At 32.2% G+C, this 15,657-nt stretch overlaps 1 protein-coding gene across 3 annotated transcripts in view; it reads right to left on the bottom strand.

The window, feature by feature from the left end:
- The window catches only part of Sh (Potassium voltage-gated channel protein Shaker), a 126,785-nt gene that overhangs the window by 44,771 nt on the left and 66,357 nt on the right, over positions 1 to 15,657 (bottom strand). The gene's annotated exons all lie outside the window — the stretch shown is intronic.

Genomic DNA, 15,657 nt, shown 5'->3' with positions numbered 1-15,657 from the left:
AATGCATGTGATAAAACAGAACAAGCTGGTATCTTTTCTTTAGAGCAACAATGGTTTCAAAATGAGTCTGTTTCGTTTAGAGAGCTTTTGTTTCGACATTCTGCGTGTTGTTTGCTATCGGCTGCATTGATTTTCAAAATATTAAAAATATTGTTTAGTGTATACATATACACATAATATAAGATTTTAGCACGTAAATACACATAAATGAAAACTATTTCATTTTTGATAACGGTTAATAAAAAGAGTGATAGTTTTTGTAATAATGTTAAACTGTATTTATTTTGTTTAAATATGTTATGATAAAAAGATAACTCTCAATTTAAAAACAAAATCATTTTAATTTTTTTTATTATTGTAATACACGTTAAGTTCTTAATTACATACTTGACTTCTTTAATATCCTTTCAAAAAACTCGATAATCTCTATATCTACTATAGAAATAATTTACAATAATTTCAAGAGCGAGTACAATGATGAATATGTAAAGAAAATAGAGTGAAGTATTTAAAAAAGAACTAGTGTTAGAATAACTATACAAACGTATTAGACAGTAACTTGATGTGATAAATTGAACCTTAATTCATAGAACCAACCAAGGTTGAAAAGTAGTTATTAGGTAACAGATAACGTAGGCAAAGACTGCTACAATATCGTTGAAGCTGACGTGTGTCACTTTACGTAACCGCGAGTGAATAAGGCGAAATTTTTCATGTTTCAGTTAGGCTTACGTAAGTTCACGCGTTGCACATCCGTATGCGGCATGTGATTTTAGCCTATATATCGCCGTTGTATCTGCGACAATTAAAACAAATAAAAGTTGTGAAATATACTCAATATGTAATATATAACAATAATAATTTATATACATATAAATATTTTCACCTATGTACTGACTCATCACGATATATCTAAAACCGTAAGGCATAAAGTATTAAAAGTTTATTAAAATATTTATTTTGTCACGCAGAGGTTAGCTAATAACAAACTTTATGAAATTCTACCCGCCAGGGGTTTGAGGGAACTTCGAAAATATTTTAGCAAAAATTTTACCTCTTGTGGGTATAAAACATGGACAGAATTGTTTTTTGGTATGTTAAAAATTACTAAAAATAGAATTTATGAAAATATATTCGCAAAAGGCCACTGCTTTACTACACACTACAAGCTATGCGAAAGTGACGTGGGTGGGGAAGTACCATTTATAAAAATTTAATTATTTATCGGCAATAATAGTTACGTAATTACAAAAAACTCATTTTTTAAAAATCATCAAAGCAATCACGCTTCATGTTGGTTTAGTTTTGATATTACGTATCTCCCAATTGGCAGAATTTTTATTTTAGTTGCTAAAAAAAATATTTAACAAATTTGTTTAATGCGAGATGCATTGTAAATCAAATAAAGCTTTTTTATACAACTACAATCGTCATCAATTGTTACAGTATAAGGTTATTATTAGTACATGTTCAGCATAAAGTACCTACTATATAAACGTTAATTACATACCCGCCTGATTCAAATAGATTTAATTACTAAACATTATGATGTGTAATTAAATCTACTTGAATCTGACATTGGCCGACGACAATATTTGGAAGATAATTATATATTTTACTTATAATTATTTTTTGTAATTCAGTTTAAGTATTTTATCCATGACACACAATGGATATTAATATCGAATTTAAATAACTTGTAGCGTATGGTGGAGAGGTTATATTTCATTTACATGCATTTATATATAAGTTCTACAGCGGAAAAAGGCGTTGTTGTTATTAATTTGTTATTATAATTGCAAATATACACAGTAAGAAAATTTAATTTGAATTACTAATAACTGTCATATTTTCTCCATTGGATATAAATTTTCTTTTCCCTAAAACCCATATATCTTTTTGGCCTAATAAAACTATATTTTTATTATATTTAAAAATAGCTCGCAGGACATTCGTATGATTTGAATTGAACGTATTGAAGCTGTTTTAAATAGATGTTATAGAAGTCGTCCCACACAGATGTCTATGGGGGATATATCATAATCGCCACGCTTGACAGACGGGTTGGTGATTGCAAGGCGGTCTTATATTACGCCGAGGACGCTGCACATTCTCTTGAAATTTGTTTGAGAGCAGCGGCAGTCCTATATAATTAAAGCACAAAGTGTGAGTTATGTAAGATTGTATCCGGGGAATCGACACAGGATTGCCACTGTACTATAGCAGCATTTATTATGAAATATATTTTTTTTATATATACTAGTTAATATTTTTTATTAAATTTATTGGTAAAATTGATATATTTGTCTATTTCCGAGATTTGATTAATATGATAATGCTATTACGATACTCAAATTAATATAAAATGTCTTGTTCTTAGGTTTAAAATATATAATACCTATTTATATTAAAAGTAAAAAAATATTTTATTAAACCACTGTTGGTTAGTTCATAACATAGATATTCCTGACAGGAAAATTTATTCACCTGTTCTTTTTCATTTATTTGTCCTACTATTCTACCACAAGTACAAAGTAAACTGTTTTTGCTAATTAGAGGATATATTCATATGCATTGTTTTTTTTTTATTTCCAGCATCCTTATAGTTATAACTGTATATTTATTTATAAAATGAAATAAATGTATATGTTTTAAATCTCTACCAATAAAATTCTTTAGTATTGTTAGACGCAGTGAAACCATATTAGCGCCTTTCACTCATGTACTAAAGCGGGTTCGTGTAACGTCAGCTAACTGCGACCTAATTGTTGACGAGGCACATCCAAGCACGGGATCTCCGTGACCTAGTCTCACAAGGCCGTCCGGCCCGCGGCGCCGTCGCGTCTGTCCCGCTCTCTTTTGACGCCCGCACTGCTGTATCAGTCCAGAGACCGGAGGGGTGTGAGATTGGACCCAACCCGCCCTCGGCGCCATGCTGTCTCTGCCCTACCTAACCTTTAGTGATGCGAATAGTCACTACGCTACCGACTCAACGTAATCGTATTATTCTTCCGCGTAATATTTTTTACGTACATCTTTTTTATTTAATAACTGATTGTAATTTTTTTATTTACTATTTATAAATTATGCACGATGCTTTTAGGAATAAAAGTGACTGACTCTTAATTGTTATTAATTTAGTTTTTCTGTTGCATCTTGTAATAATCCGAATTTTAAAAACCCTTTTTCTTTATACATATTATTATCACGATATTTATTATTTATGAAACTATTGATTTTTTATAGGGTACAATACGTTGATTGATAGCTAATGAGCTATAAAGTGAAAGCTTCATAGATTTAAAACACATATAACCAATCTGTAAACTTCCTAATTTAACATTGTAACAAATTTTTATTTTCTTATTTGATTCGTAACATGAACCGAGGTTGACAAAAATTTCGCACAAAGGGCAATGAGGTTCATATAAAATTTGGGGAATAATATTTTATAAAAGCAGTATGTCTGACTTCAACATGGAACCCGGAATTTGATGTACTGCATTAATTTAAATTTATAGAATACTAGCTGTACCTGCCCGCTTCGCGTGCCCCTCACTGTCATTAGATGTGATTTCATGGTAACTTTTGACATGCCAAAAAATATCCAAGTTTACTTTAAACTCCTTACTTGTTTAATTCAGTAACCAGTTATTAATTATACTCTACTCGTCAAAGTAATATTCCTACCAAATTTCATATTTCTAAGCCTTATGAATTTAGTGATATTGTGAGTCCGTACTTAGAACTTTATTTTGATTTAATTTTGGAATCATTTAAAAACACATTTCGTGCATATCCCCCCGTGAGGCTCTTATAAAACTTGCGAAATAGTGTGTGAAAATTAGACATCGAATGCGAAATACTTCATTAGTACAGATTATTTTTATAGAAATATAAAAAAGACAAAGCCTATTTTATTCTTTTAACGAATAACACTTGTAAAAAATCATTTCAATGTAACAATAATTACATTACGAAAATGTAATGTATTTTAAAGGGTTAAGTAAGAAAAAATAGTAGGATGGTCCGATACTTGATTAGCGAAGACAATTTATCATCGCATATCTGACATGAATTTTAGCGTGATTGATTGCTTGTACGCAAATTACTTCGAAACAACCATATTGGCATTTAAAGTTATGAGAGAATAGTAAATACGAAATACTTAGCATATTATTGTTATATAAACAAAAACTGTTTGTATTTTAAATAATGAAATTTTCTGTTAAAGTATATATATTAAAAATGCAAGTGTTTGTTAGTTCGTTTGAAAGTGTCACAGCACTAAATCTCAAAGTTGTGTCTACTTAAGACGTAACCACTCTTCGGTAGAGACATTCTGGGTTATGATCTCGTTCTATTAATTCGACAGTGAGGTGCTGAGGTCGGCGGGATCTACTGGGTCAGATGAGTTTTTTGGGTCGGGATAATATCTTCACTATTCTCAAAGTATACATAACCCAGTCTATTGAATAAAAAAAATCTAACATTAATTAGTACAAATGAAAGCATTATTTTTATATTGCATAAGAAAGCTAACACCGCCATCTATCATTACCTGTAAGAACAAAATCACCATAAGGTGTAGTGTGTTTATTCAAGAGGGCACGGATAACCAAAACAAAAGTGCTATTTCGATAAAAATTTAACGCAAAAAATATATTGGAATTTTGATTATTACGAAACATCCGGGTAAAGAATACTCAAAAAGAAGTGTTTAATTTTTCACATTTAAATATGAATTACAGATTATATACAGATTTCAGAATAACAAAATGTTAATCTTGTAATAAATTTCCGATAGTGAATATTAATTATTTAGAAATAAATTATAGTTTTTTTTTGTTGTTTTCTATAACGAATAATACTCAAAGATCATTGTAAACGCTTAACCGCTTAAAAATATAGGCACTTTATGTTACCGCATACATCAACGTAGCGATGTAGCATTGTACACAATGAATACTTCGTTCATATTTTTATAGCAATTGAAAATGCTTAATGAGGTTTTTTTTTCCTTTCTCAACGTCAGTTAAACGTGTTTATCTGTTTATTTTCTTGCGATTAAATATAGAAAACTGAGAGAAAAGTAATGAAATAAAAAGGCAATCTGTATATGCACGTTACGATGACGTGACAATTAGTAAATGAGTCGTAATTTTGTCATAAATTGCAAGCTTTGGGCAAATAGGGAATGTTCAGATCTAAAATTTCGAACTGCATCTATTTGTTTTCTCCAAGTGATATAATCGACATACAAAATTTTTTAGGAATACCTGATCAAGTTGGTCAATAGCAGTGATGTCTTATTAGCTAATTAGTGATTTCATGTCATATACCGTTTTTCTTGAACAAATGTACAAACAAATAAATAATTTTAAAAGAATAAACCTTAATAGCAACTTATTGACTATAGGACGCGGCATCTGCGATTCCATGAAGCTAATTATGGAATGGAGGACGGGCGGCCAAACAGCATTATATTTTCACTGCAAACAGTCGTATACGTAGCGATAGATTTTATACAAAATTAAAGCTCTTATCTGAAAGTGTTTAAAAATCACCAAAGTATGGTAGTATTTCTATTTATTTTGAACTGACATTACATCATTATATATACATTAATAATAACTTAGCCTAAATAATTATTTAGTTCGAAGCGTCGCAACAGCCATCTATTACAAGATAGAAAAACTACTAAGGCGTGTGGCGACATCTATTGGTAATTAAGAAAAGTTTTCGTCTGAAATAATATCATCAGGATTATCTGAAAAAGTATTTTATGTATGTGTTAAATCTTAAAATATGAATTGTAAATTATTGTCACACGCTATAAAGATACGAGAAACAATTCAAAATAAATTTTTGTGAACAATTTAAATATCTTTCGAACTTTTGCTATTCGACGCTAGATGGCGGGATACTCAATAAACCGTTACAAGCGTTGTTTTCATGACAAACAGTCCTTTCATTATTTATTACTGCATTGAAACAGGTAAAAATTATAATTGGTGTACAATTGTTTTTATTTTGTAACGTTACTATCTCTTTATGTTTAAATTAGTGACAGGAAGAAAATATATATATTTTTTTGACAAGAACCTGTTTAAATTGAGAAACCGATTAAAATCTTTAATAAAATTATTGAAATTTAGTTAATAAGTTTTAAATAACTTTTTCAAGAATTTCTAGGCAGTGTCATAGTTTAACGTAGCTGATCATAAAGTTATACTATCTATGCCTATTGGACGTCTATTGACTGACGTGATTAACATAATGTACGGAATTAAAAAATTGAAAGAGATACGCATGATAGCAGAAATTAGTCCGTTGATGTTTATTTACGTGATGTTTATTACGTGATGTTTATTTACTTGAAAGCCGTGGCTAAAAACCGAAATAAAGCATTTTTTATAATTAGGTTACTACATACTAAGTCTCATGTTTTCCGACTAAAATTTCAGGCCTAGGCGTGTAATGTTTCTATTGAGAGAACACAAAGCTCTTTTCGGATAGAGGGTACGGGTCGTGATTCACGTTATGTGCGCAGTGCGAATTGGTGAAAGTCACATATCATTCGGACTTTTCATTTTGAGACATGCAACTTTCTTTGCGAGGTTTTCGTCAAAGTGTTTACATGTAAGCGGAAGAATGTGACTCGCTAATATAAGAGGTCATTATTTACCGCTGCCAGTGATCTAACTAGCTTTACTGAATCTTTACTCTAATAAGGTTAACTACTGCCTAAATATTAAAGTTACTGGTTTACGCCAACTTTTGGACTATTATTTTCATTTACCCGTGATAGAGATTACATAGGTGTTGTTGATATCGTTTGGTAAAATAATGAAAAATCTCTCGTAACTAGATCTCTTCAATTTTGCACGGGAAATGAAGTACTTTACTGTTGATCGGATACGGGTGCAGGGAAAGCGTCTCTTCTGCAACGTCGGGAGATAATTGCCAATTGCAGCCGGTGCCGCAAGCTTGCTCTTAACTGAAGCTCAACGTGTATAAGCAAATTTTAGAACAACAGCGCTTGTTGCTATATTGTCACGTTACCTTGTTTTTTATAATGCTAAGCAAATTTATGCAAAAACGGATACAAGTTTTTATTAATAATTTATTTTGTACTGTCCATAACAATATGTTTAATAGTCATTAGTAAAGTTTTGGTAGTTCTATATAATAGAATAGAGACTTTACTATCTCTGACTCGCTCATGATGTCATTATTGTGTTGGCCGATAGACTCTCGCTGCAAAGCATAGACCTCCCTCGAACAGGTCCCGATTATAGGTATAGCGCGGCTCGCATCCAACTTCCCACGACCCTGATTATATGGTCCATCTACCTGGTGGGGTGCCTACTTACGCTATGTCTACCGGCTAGTGGTCGCCCCTCAAGAGCCTTTCTGAACCAATGGCCGTCAGAAATTCCCTGACCATTACTTACGCATTATACTATGGTGACCTAATTAGAATCATTATGGTTATTGTTGATGTATCCTTTCCTGTTGCTAATTGTATTTAAGTTTTCGCACTGTGCATTCGAACTGTTGATTTTGAATAAAAGCATCAAAGACTTAGATAGAATATTTTCATAGAGGTCCTTTGTTAAACTAAATTATTTAAATATATTGTGTATCCGGGTGTTCTAAACTATTAACTAAAAAGTATGCGATACTCCATAGGATATTAAACTTATCACGTGATAAATAACGTACTAAAAACAATATACCTATGAATTTCTTATCCAAATTAAAGGTGAAAAAATAATCAACCAATACTTTCTAAGATATATTTAGCGTCTTTTTACTTCACAGCAAACATTTCTAATGCCGGTTTAACAGAGGAGCGTTTAATCGAGTTGCTAGACTTGGAGTAATTAGTGACCAATCCATGCAATCGTTTAAAGGGTACAACGAACAGTGCACACTTGCGATAGTTAAGCGTCACGTCGTTCGGTAATCGTATAACTGCACAAACATGCTTTGATACACGCAATTACTTGTGTCAAGATTCTATTTGTTAATATTATTAATTTCTTGCAGTCACTCCACCTTTATGTGCAAGTTATCTATAGTAAAACTAATGATAATAAAATTATTGTTTGTTTTACATAAAAGAAGTTAGCTGAAGTCCACGAAAACGAATTAATTGCAGTTTCGTGGTAAGCACAGAAGTAATAATCTTTTCAGTCGTAGGATGACATCTGCTAGAGATAACCCTCCCCTATAGATTTCAATCAGACCGGTTGGAAGCGATTCCGATCTCATTTTCCTAGGGCCTTAACAAAGTTTTTTATCCACCTTATGTGTCTCTCTTCTTACTCGGCTTTGCCTGTCCGTGGTTTCGTCTCCAGAACCATAAATCCCTAGCGTATATCGGTTCTGCCACTTCCCACTGCCATTTCAAATTTTCAAACAGTTCTGGGCATATCGTCACACATTAGACAAATGGAGTTCTTAAGTTAAAGTAAGTAAATAAATAGTAATTATGTTAATAGTACTCATCGGAAAACTATTAGCGTTCTATTATTAACGTTCATTACTTCATTCGATATTTTCACTGTAATATTTTACATTGTAATATTTTGATATTTTTAATTTGAATAATATTAACATCTTAGAAAAAGGTAAGCAGACGTCAATATATCAAAGATCTAAGTTTACAATCATGATATACGAAACTAAAAATTTTGTAATTTAGAAGTTCATTGTTATTTCGTCGTTAGGACGGTAGGAACGCGCCGCATGTGTTTGTGCAAGGGCTTACATATGCGGTGACAATAATGTGAGAATGTACACATTAGTTACATCTTCATTAATTAAAGCCTCTTACTCGAAACGTAATTACATAAGCATTGATATTAAATTAGTTAGTTTAAATGAGTTCTTCATTCTTCTCGATTCACTTTTTAATCAATAAAGCACCTGCAAGATATACCTTCCTCTAAAGATCGCACAATGACCTAACCTGCACTGCTAGGGTCCAGCATCTTCCCGCGAACCTAACTCGCTGGTCCATCTAGTGGGGGCTTACTAATGGCGCGTCTACCGACTCGTGGTCACAATTGGAAATGAAGAAAAGAAGAAGAAGAACTTTTCGATCCCAACGCCTATCGGTTATACGAGCGATGTGCCCCGCCCATTGCTACTTCACCCGAGCAATTGAAATTAAATAATAGTGCATAAAATATAGGCCCTAAGGAACCAAAAGGCTAAGGAACTTTTGAAATGCTAATTGAGTTGAAAGAAATAATAAAAAAAAATCTTTTCATATTCTGTCATATACAGAACTTTTAACCTTTACCGTCTTATAGATTCGCCGAAGACAGGGCTCGTTGATCCGGAATCCGCGAGTTAAAAACACTTTGCGAGCCTTTAATCCCGAGGAATGTTAACCTAGTCACCATGTATTACTCATAATTTAAGTGTAAATTGCGTAACAAAAAAAAAAATGGGATGAGAAATATTTAATTCCTACACTACGTAAATAAATATTTTTACGAAAAATATTTTATTTTCACTGCTAAGCCTGTCCTCAATTTATTTTGCTTCGTCATAAAAATCAAAATTTTACGCTATATTTTATCTATTTATATTATAAGCTCTCTTTAACGTCTGTCATATCTATACGAAGCGTATCATTTCTATGACAATTTTACGTGCCATTTCTTTTTTCCGAGAAACTCTTTTGAGTGGTGGATGGAAGCCACGCGTCTTTTTCTGTCGCCGAACAATACAAATGATAGCTATTGAAATGGGCAAACGAGACGTAATCTTTCGTCTTAAATAGGCGGGGGCGTTTCACACGTTACCATGAATTTTTCTTTCTCGTCTCGTCGTACTTGAACGTACTTGAACTTACGTCTAGTATAACTTTATAATTATTTTAGTTGCTTCAGCGCTTATAACGTCTGGTGTAAAAACTACCACGAGACGAAGATGTGCGGACCGAAAAATGCCACAATTAACCAGCACCATCTTAGGCAATCTATGAACTCCTCCATAGATTTACTAAAGGACCTGTTGGAACGTCTGTCCACTGTGTTAGCGGATGTCGCAGGCCTGTGGTAGGCACTACAGTATCTTAAGACCTTAGCGGGTGTCTATTCTTGCATTATGTAGTTTTCTTACTTCTAGTAACAGTGTTAACTTGCCAATCCTCTGGACTATGTTTCTCACTTTTATTCGTCTATAATTTATCGAGTTTCAATTCCTGATTAGGAAGAAATCTCGAGCATAGTCCTCCATCTCTCTTCATGGCTTGTTGAGCGTCTGTAAGATCGCTAATGAGGTTCATAGTGAGTAAAAGCTACTTTAAATGTTTTTGTTTTTATTGTATGTAGCAAAACTTACTTACTTCTTACTTCTTCACTACAAAAATACCTAACATAAATTATTTTATTAACATTGTTGGCAAGACAAATCGGCAAAATACATTAAAAGCCTCAAGTTCATAAATTCTCCGATCTTCTTTAACTTATATTTTTTGATATGCTTTGGTTATTTAGTGGAGCCCTTGTTTGCTTAGTTAGGTAACCGCTTTTCCGAGTGCCGAGGGCAATATCCCAAGTGCGACGACTTCTTTCGGATAATATCTTATATCCTGTACCGTACGAGGATTTTAATTATAATTATGTTATCAAATATATAATAAAAACGTAAATAAATAAGACTTTAATTTAATAAATCTATGTCGAATTAATAGGAGACAACATAGTATGTATCAAGGGCTTAAAAAAAAACAACGAAGCGAGCCTAAGCGACAAATAGAAAAGTTTTTGCTAGTATAGTCATGTCTTATTGTGAATCTACCAGAAAAAAAAAAACAAAATTCATATCACAGTCTGTTAGAGAACGTCTGAAAACAATAAATAAGATAGTAATCCTTTATGACTGTTAATTTACCTCCACAGCTTGCAAGAAATAAGTAATTTCAATCCAAGAAATTTATCTTTTTGTCTTGTAAGCAAGTTACTCAGTAATTTATAATAAATTTAAACCATTGTCGTCATCAGTCATATGAACATTAGCATTATTTAAAATCAATTCGGAGAAATTTATAAATTGGTAAGTAAATCTTTTGCATATAATTTACGAAATAAGGATTATTGTTTTTTTTTTGTTTATCGTTGTCAATACTTTTTATGCGTTTATGCGAGAAATCTACATATACTATTTATAGACGCCGACTAAAACTACCAAGTTCAGACTGCCATCCTGACCCTTACACGTCCTCGTGTGGATAGCCTGAAATAATAAAATGAGTCAAAGTAGTTTTTTTTTATGCTGTGGGCTACTCCTGACACCCGGCACGGTCTGACCCAGAAAGATCTCCGTCAAAGAAGAAGCTATGAAGTAGACAATCAATCAGGTACAGAATTCTTTAACTTGTATGCTGCTACAATCTGTCTATTCTTTTTAACAAAAAGAATATGGCTAGAAAATTATGACGGTCTCTGGCGTAGATTCGCCATGCGAGTAACTCATCTCTGTCTTGTATTACATAAAGCCTCTCGGCTTAAACGAATGATAAAATGTCTTTCGGAGACAACTTGTATGGGTTGAGTATTGTCAGGATCCAATGGAGAATGTAAACAACTCAGTTAAAATACCGTTTATCTAAACTGTAACTCTATGAGAATATTAAAGTTGTTATCTTTTAAATGAATATCAAATTATTGACGTTGATAAAGCAGGCGTTATGTTACTTAGTCAAAAAAAAAATAATAGCACTCACCGAACTTTTAAAGTTACCATTGATCCACAATACTTAGACTTAAAGTAGCAATGGTCGTTTTCATTTTACGTTCTACGCTCACCTTGGCAGCTCGAGAAAATTTCGAGACAGAATCCAGTGCCTTCATAAGTATAACAGGTTAAGTCTGTTATAATTACAAAAAAGTTCCTAAAAATATTATGTATTTAAATCGCTATAAAATATGATGACGCTTTTTCCACATTGTGCCACCACACACTCCACATGTGTTAACCTCATGGTGCTTTAAATTTTAATTGTGGTGGTTGAATGCGAAAGTTTTTTTCTCACCTAATATGGTATTTATCCTCTATTAAGTTTGCTGTTTTTGACATTACATGAGTTAGTAGCTTTTTCAGATATGTTGCAACGAGCGGTGAGGAAACCTTTCTTAAAATCTTTCCTTGCCATGACGAGTGAGAACTTAGTTCATTCCTGCGCTTTTAGCACTTTTTCGTTTTCTTAAAGTTATGTCAAAGCTGTTCCATTTAACGAATATTTAGCCATACACAAAATACAATAACAATGTGCAAATAAAAACATTTTTTATCACAATAAAATTCAGGTAGATGTATATTACCGTCTGATGCAAATTAATTATAACTTGAATTAGAGAAAATAAATCCTTCTTTATTCATGGCAGGTTTTAATGAAAGTGCGGATTACATTCCACTTCTGATGTCGTGTCGTTGTCGATTCTTTTTTGTTAATGTCGATTCTGTACAGCGCGGTGCCCCTTTTATGCCTTTATGCGAGGAAACTACCAGCCCTATCTATTGAAGCCAACCGAAACTACAGAGTTTCGACGTTTTTTATTTCCTGAATTAATTTTCCCAGCACTTACATTTAGATATCTTAAAATCATTAAGTATATGTTGTAAAAATGTAGAATTCATTTGACAATTGCCTGCTATGGTCACATCTATTATGAGTTGTAAAATTCAGACGAAATTATTTCGATTTCAGTCCAACACGATCAACTTTAAATGAAATAAACTTGAAAAAGTAAAGTTCTTCATCGTAAAATTACAATTCTTATCATTATTTTCATTTTGTGTATTAATTTATTTTTGTCCACTAGACGTGTTGACGTACCAATTAATAAGTCTGGAAACTATTTTTAGTCCTATGTAGCCTTGTTGAAACTTTTTGAAAGAGTATTTCTCCCGAGGGAAGGACATCAAGGTCGTTTACAAGCATCGTTACCGGTAGGGTGTTCTAGATTGAAAACAGTACCTTTAAAAAAGATATATTCACGTTTTTCAATTTACTTTTATTTAAAATCAGATCTCGTGAGTTTATCACTATGATGATAAAGTTTTGATTGATGGTATAAATTTATTATGAAACTGTTTTGTCTAAATCCTTATTTCGCTCTTATTGATTGCTTTAAAAATATCTAAATATACTTGAAAGATGTAGATATCTTCTTCTTTTATGTCTATAGACGCCCACTGCTGGGCTATAGGTCTGCTTCGAGGATCGCCTTGACAACCTGTAACTTGCTGCCTGCTTTCGCGACGTAATAACGATATGTTCTGTGTAAATAAAAGCCTACAAAGTTTGTTTGTGAATTAACATAGGATTGGATGAATATAACCTATAATAGTTGACTTGAAAACTATTTAGCAATACAATATTTAACCAAAACCCTAGCGTACTATTACGTATTAGATAAGCTGTCACAGATGTCCTAATTTTTTTAAGTTTAATAACTAACAAACCTAAGAACTATCAAGCTAAACTATAAAGTTCACTCTAACAATGTCTTTATCATTACTTTGAAATTTTATTTTTCGCTGAATGTATCTTGAATTCCTATGTTATTCAGTGCGTTTGTTTTAGTTTTCAAATTAATTATATTGAAGAGCAAAAGCGATAAATATTATGGAATTCAAAAAGGTTAAACAGTAGTTTTTTCTGACGAGAGTCACTATCAAACTTCATTAAAATAACGCTTAGTAATGGAGCTAATTGAGTAATCAAGAAACAATAAAACCATCTTACTCTAAAACATTGCTCCAGATTCCTCGGCATTGCGGTTCATTCATAGTCCACGCCCTGGATTGTATAAGAGACCAGCAAGCCGCATTGTAAGAGCGATGTATGCAAATCGGCGTCGTAAACAGACGAGCTGCGAGGCAATATGCGTGGTTTTTTCGTTTTCATTACAAACGCGGCTGTTAGGCTACTTTAAACTGAAACCGATGCGGAGCACCGGCTTCGAGTTTCAGGTACGTTTTGTTAAAAACGTGACTGCAGCGCGATGGAAAAAAAACGCAGACTGAAATGATTCGCAAGTAATTTGAAATATGTGAGCGTACTATTCGCGACCGTAACGACAGCTAGTATTAAATTCAATGGAACTGTAATTTTATGTGTACCATTAACTAAAAGAATTTTTTAAACTCTGTTTTCCTTTGAAAGATAATAAATTCTAGTATGTATATAAAAATTCTGATTTGAAATATGTGTACGTTTTTAATTTTCATAAAAAAACACGTAAATGATTAATTTAATAGAATCCAAATCATATCAATTTGAACGTAGCATACGTGCGCCATCTCCTGATATACTTTAAAATAATTAATTAATAATTTCAAAATAAAACTAACAACAACATCTCTTCGTTAGGTTATATTTTGTGAAATAAATTGATAATCTGTTCCTAGGCGTTAAAAAGTAAAATAGGTAACTTCAGTGTTATTAATTAAGTTCAGTGATTTGTGTAGCCGACGTGTTCACGGGGCAGGTGAAGTATTAATTGCAGAGTTTCACTGAAGCGTGAGTGACAACGATAGACTTGGGTTAAGGCAAGATCGTCGCGCATATAATCAAAGGCTTTCCTGTGCAGCGAGCGATCTATTCCACCGACCTTCATGATCAATTCATTCCATAGCTCAAAAATATTAGATTCATTATATCACTAACTGGTTATTACAATATATGATCTAATGATATTTGCAAAAAAAAAATTGCATTTGATTCATAAATCATCACCTGTTTTACTGTTACGTATGGTCAGTACTTCAACCACTAGGAAAAAAAATGAAATCATTAATGTTTTACGGAATTTGCTTAAAATGATTTACAGTTTTTTGTTTATACCACTATATCTTAATTCGTAAGAATGAGATGTGTTTCTTATTATCAAATCATTGGTTCACAAACAATAAATAATCTGACTAAAACTGAGACGGAGAAATTCAGAGTGTACGTTAGCATTCCCATGTCGTTATAAGAAATTGTCCATTTTATTAAACGATTTTGGCAGAGAATATAATTTTGTATTTTTATTAATTAAAGGAATACCATTTAACCTTTTTTACCTTTTGTCTTATATAAATTTTTACACTTATTTTTTGTAGCGCTTTTTCGCAATACCGATAATAATACGCGACATGCTACAAAGAATAGTGTTCTGAATATAATTGACTAATTTTTGAATCCATGTAATATTAATAATGTTTTATAACTGATTCAATGGGGAACCATAATATTCTTTATCTATATATATCTATACATTTCCCAACTGTGACAGTGGAAAATCAATAATGAAAAAACTATCAAAATTCAAATGTAATTCAAGGTAATATTTAGCTTAGAACGAAGATCGCCTAAAGTAAATGTTTAATTTTTCACAACATTGTAATGCCTTATAATGAAAAAAATAATGAATAATGTAGCAAAAAAAGAGCTTCCATTTTGGCCAATATGTTAGTGAAATACGGAAGTATTTTAAATAAAACGTCGACCGGCTTTAATTGTCCGTATAGAAAAGTCTGCAATAAAAAGTGGAGATTTCTAGAGAGCAAGTTTGTTACGAGGTCAGACGAAAAGCTAACTACGCTGTTGCGAATTCAAAAAGCGAGTTAATATTTCTTACTGTA

The sequence above is a fragment of the Battus philenor genome, unplaced genomic scaffold (assembly GCF_028537555.1).
Source record: "Battus philenor isolate CCGP_79_NKW_IND1 unplaced genomic scaffold, ilBatPhil1.0.hap1 SCAF_1, whole genome shotgun sequence".
Classification (NCBI taxonomy): domain Eukaryota; kingdom Metazoa; phylum Arthropoda; class Insecta; order Lepidoptera; family Papilionidae; genus Battus; species Battus philenor.
This window is presented reverse-complemented; position numbering and strand designations above follow the sequence as displayed.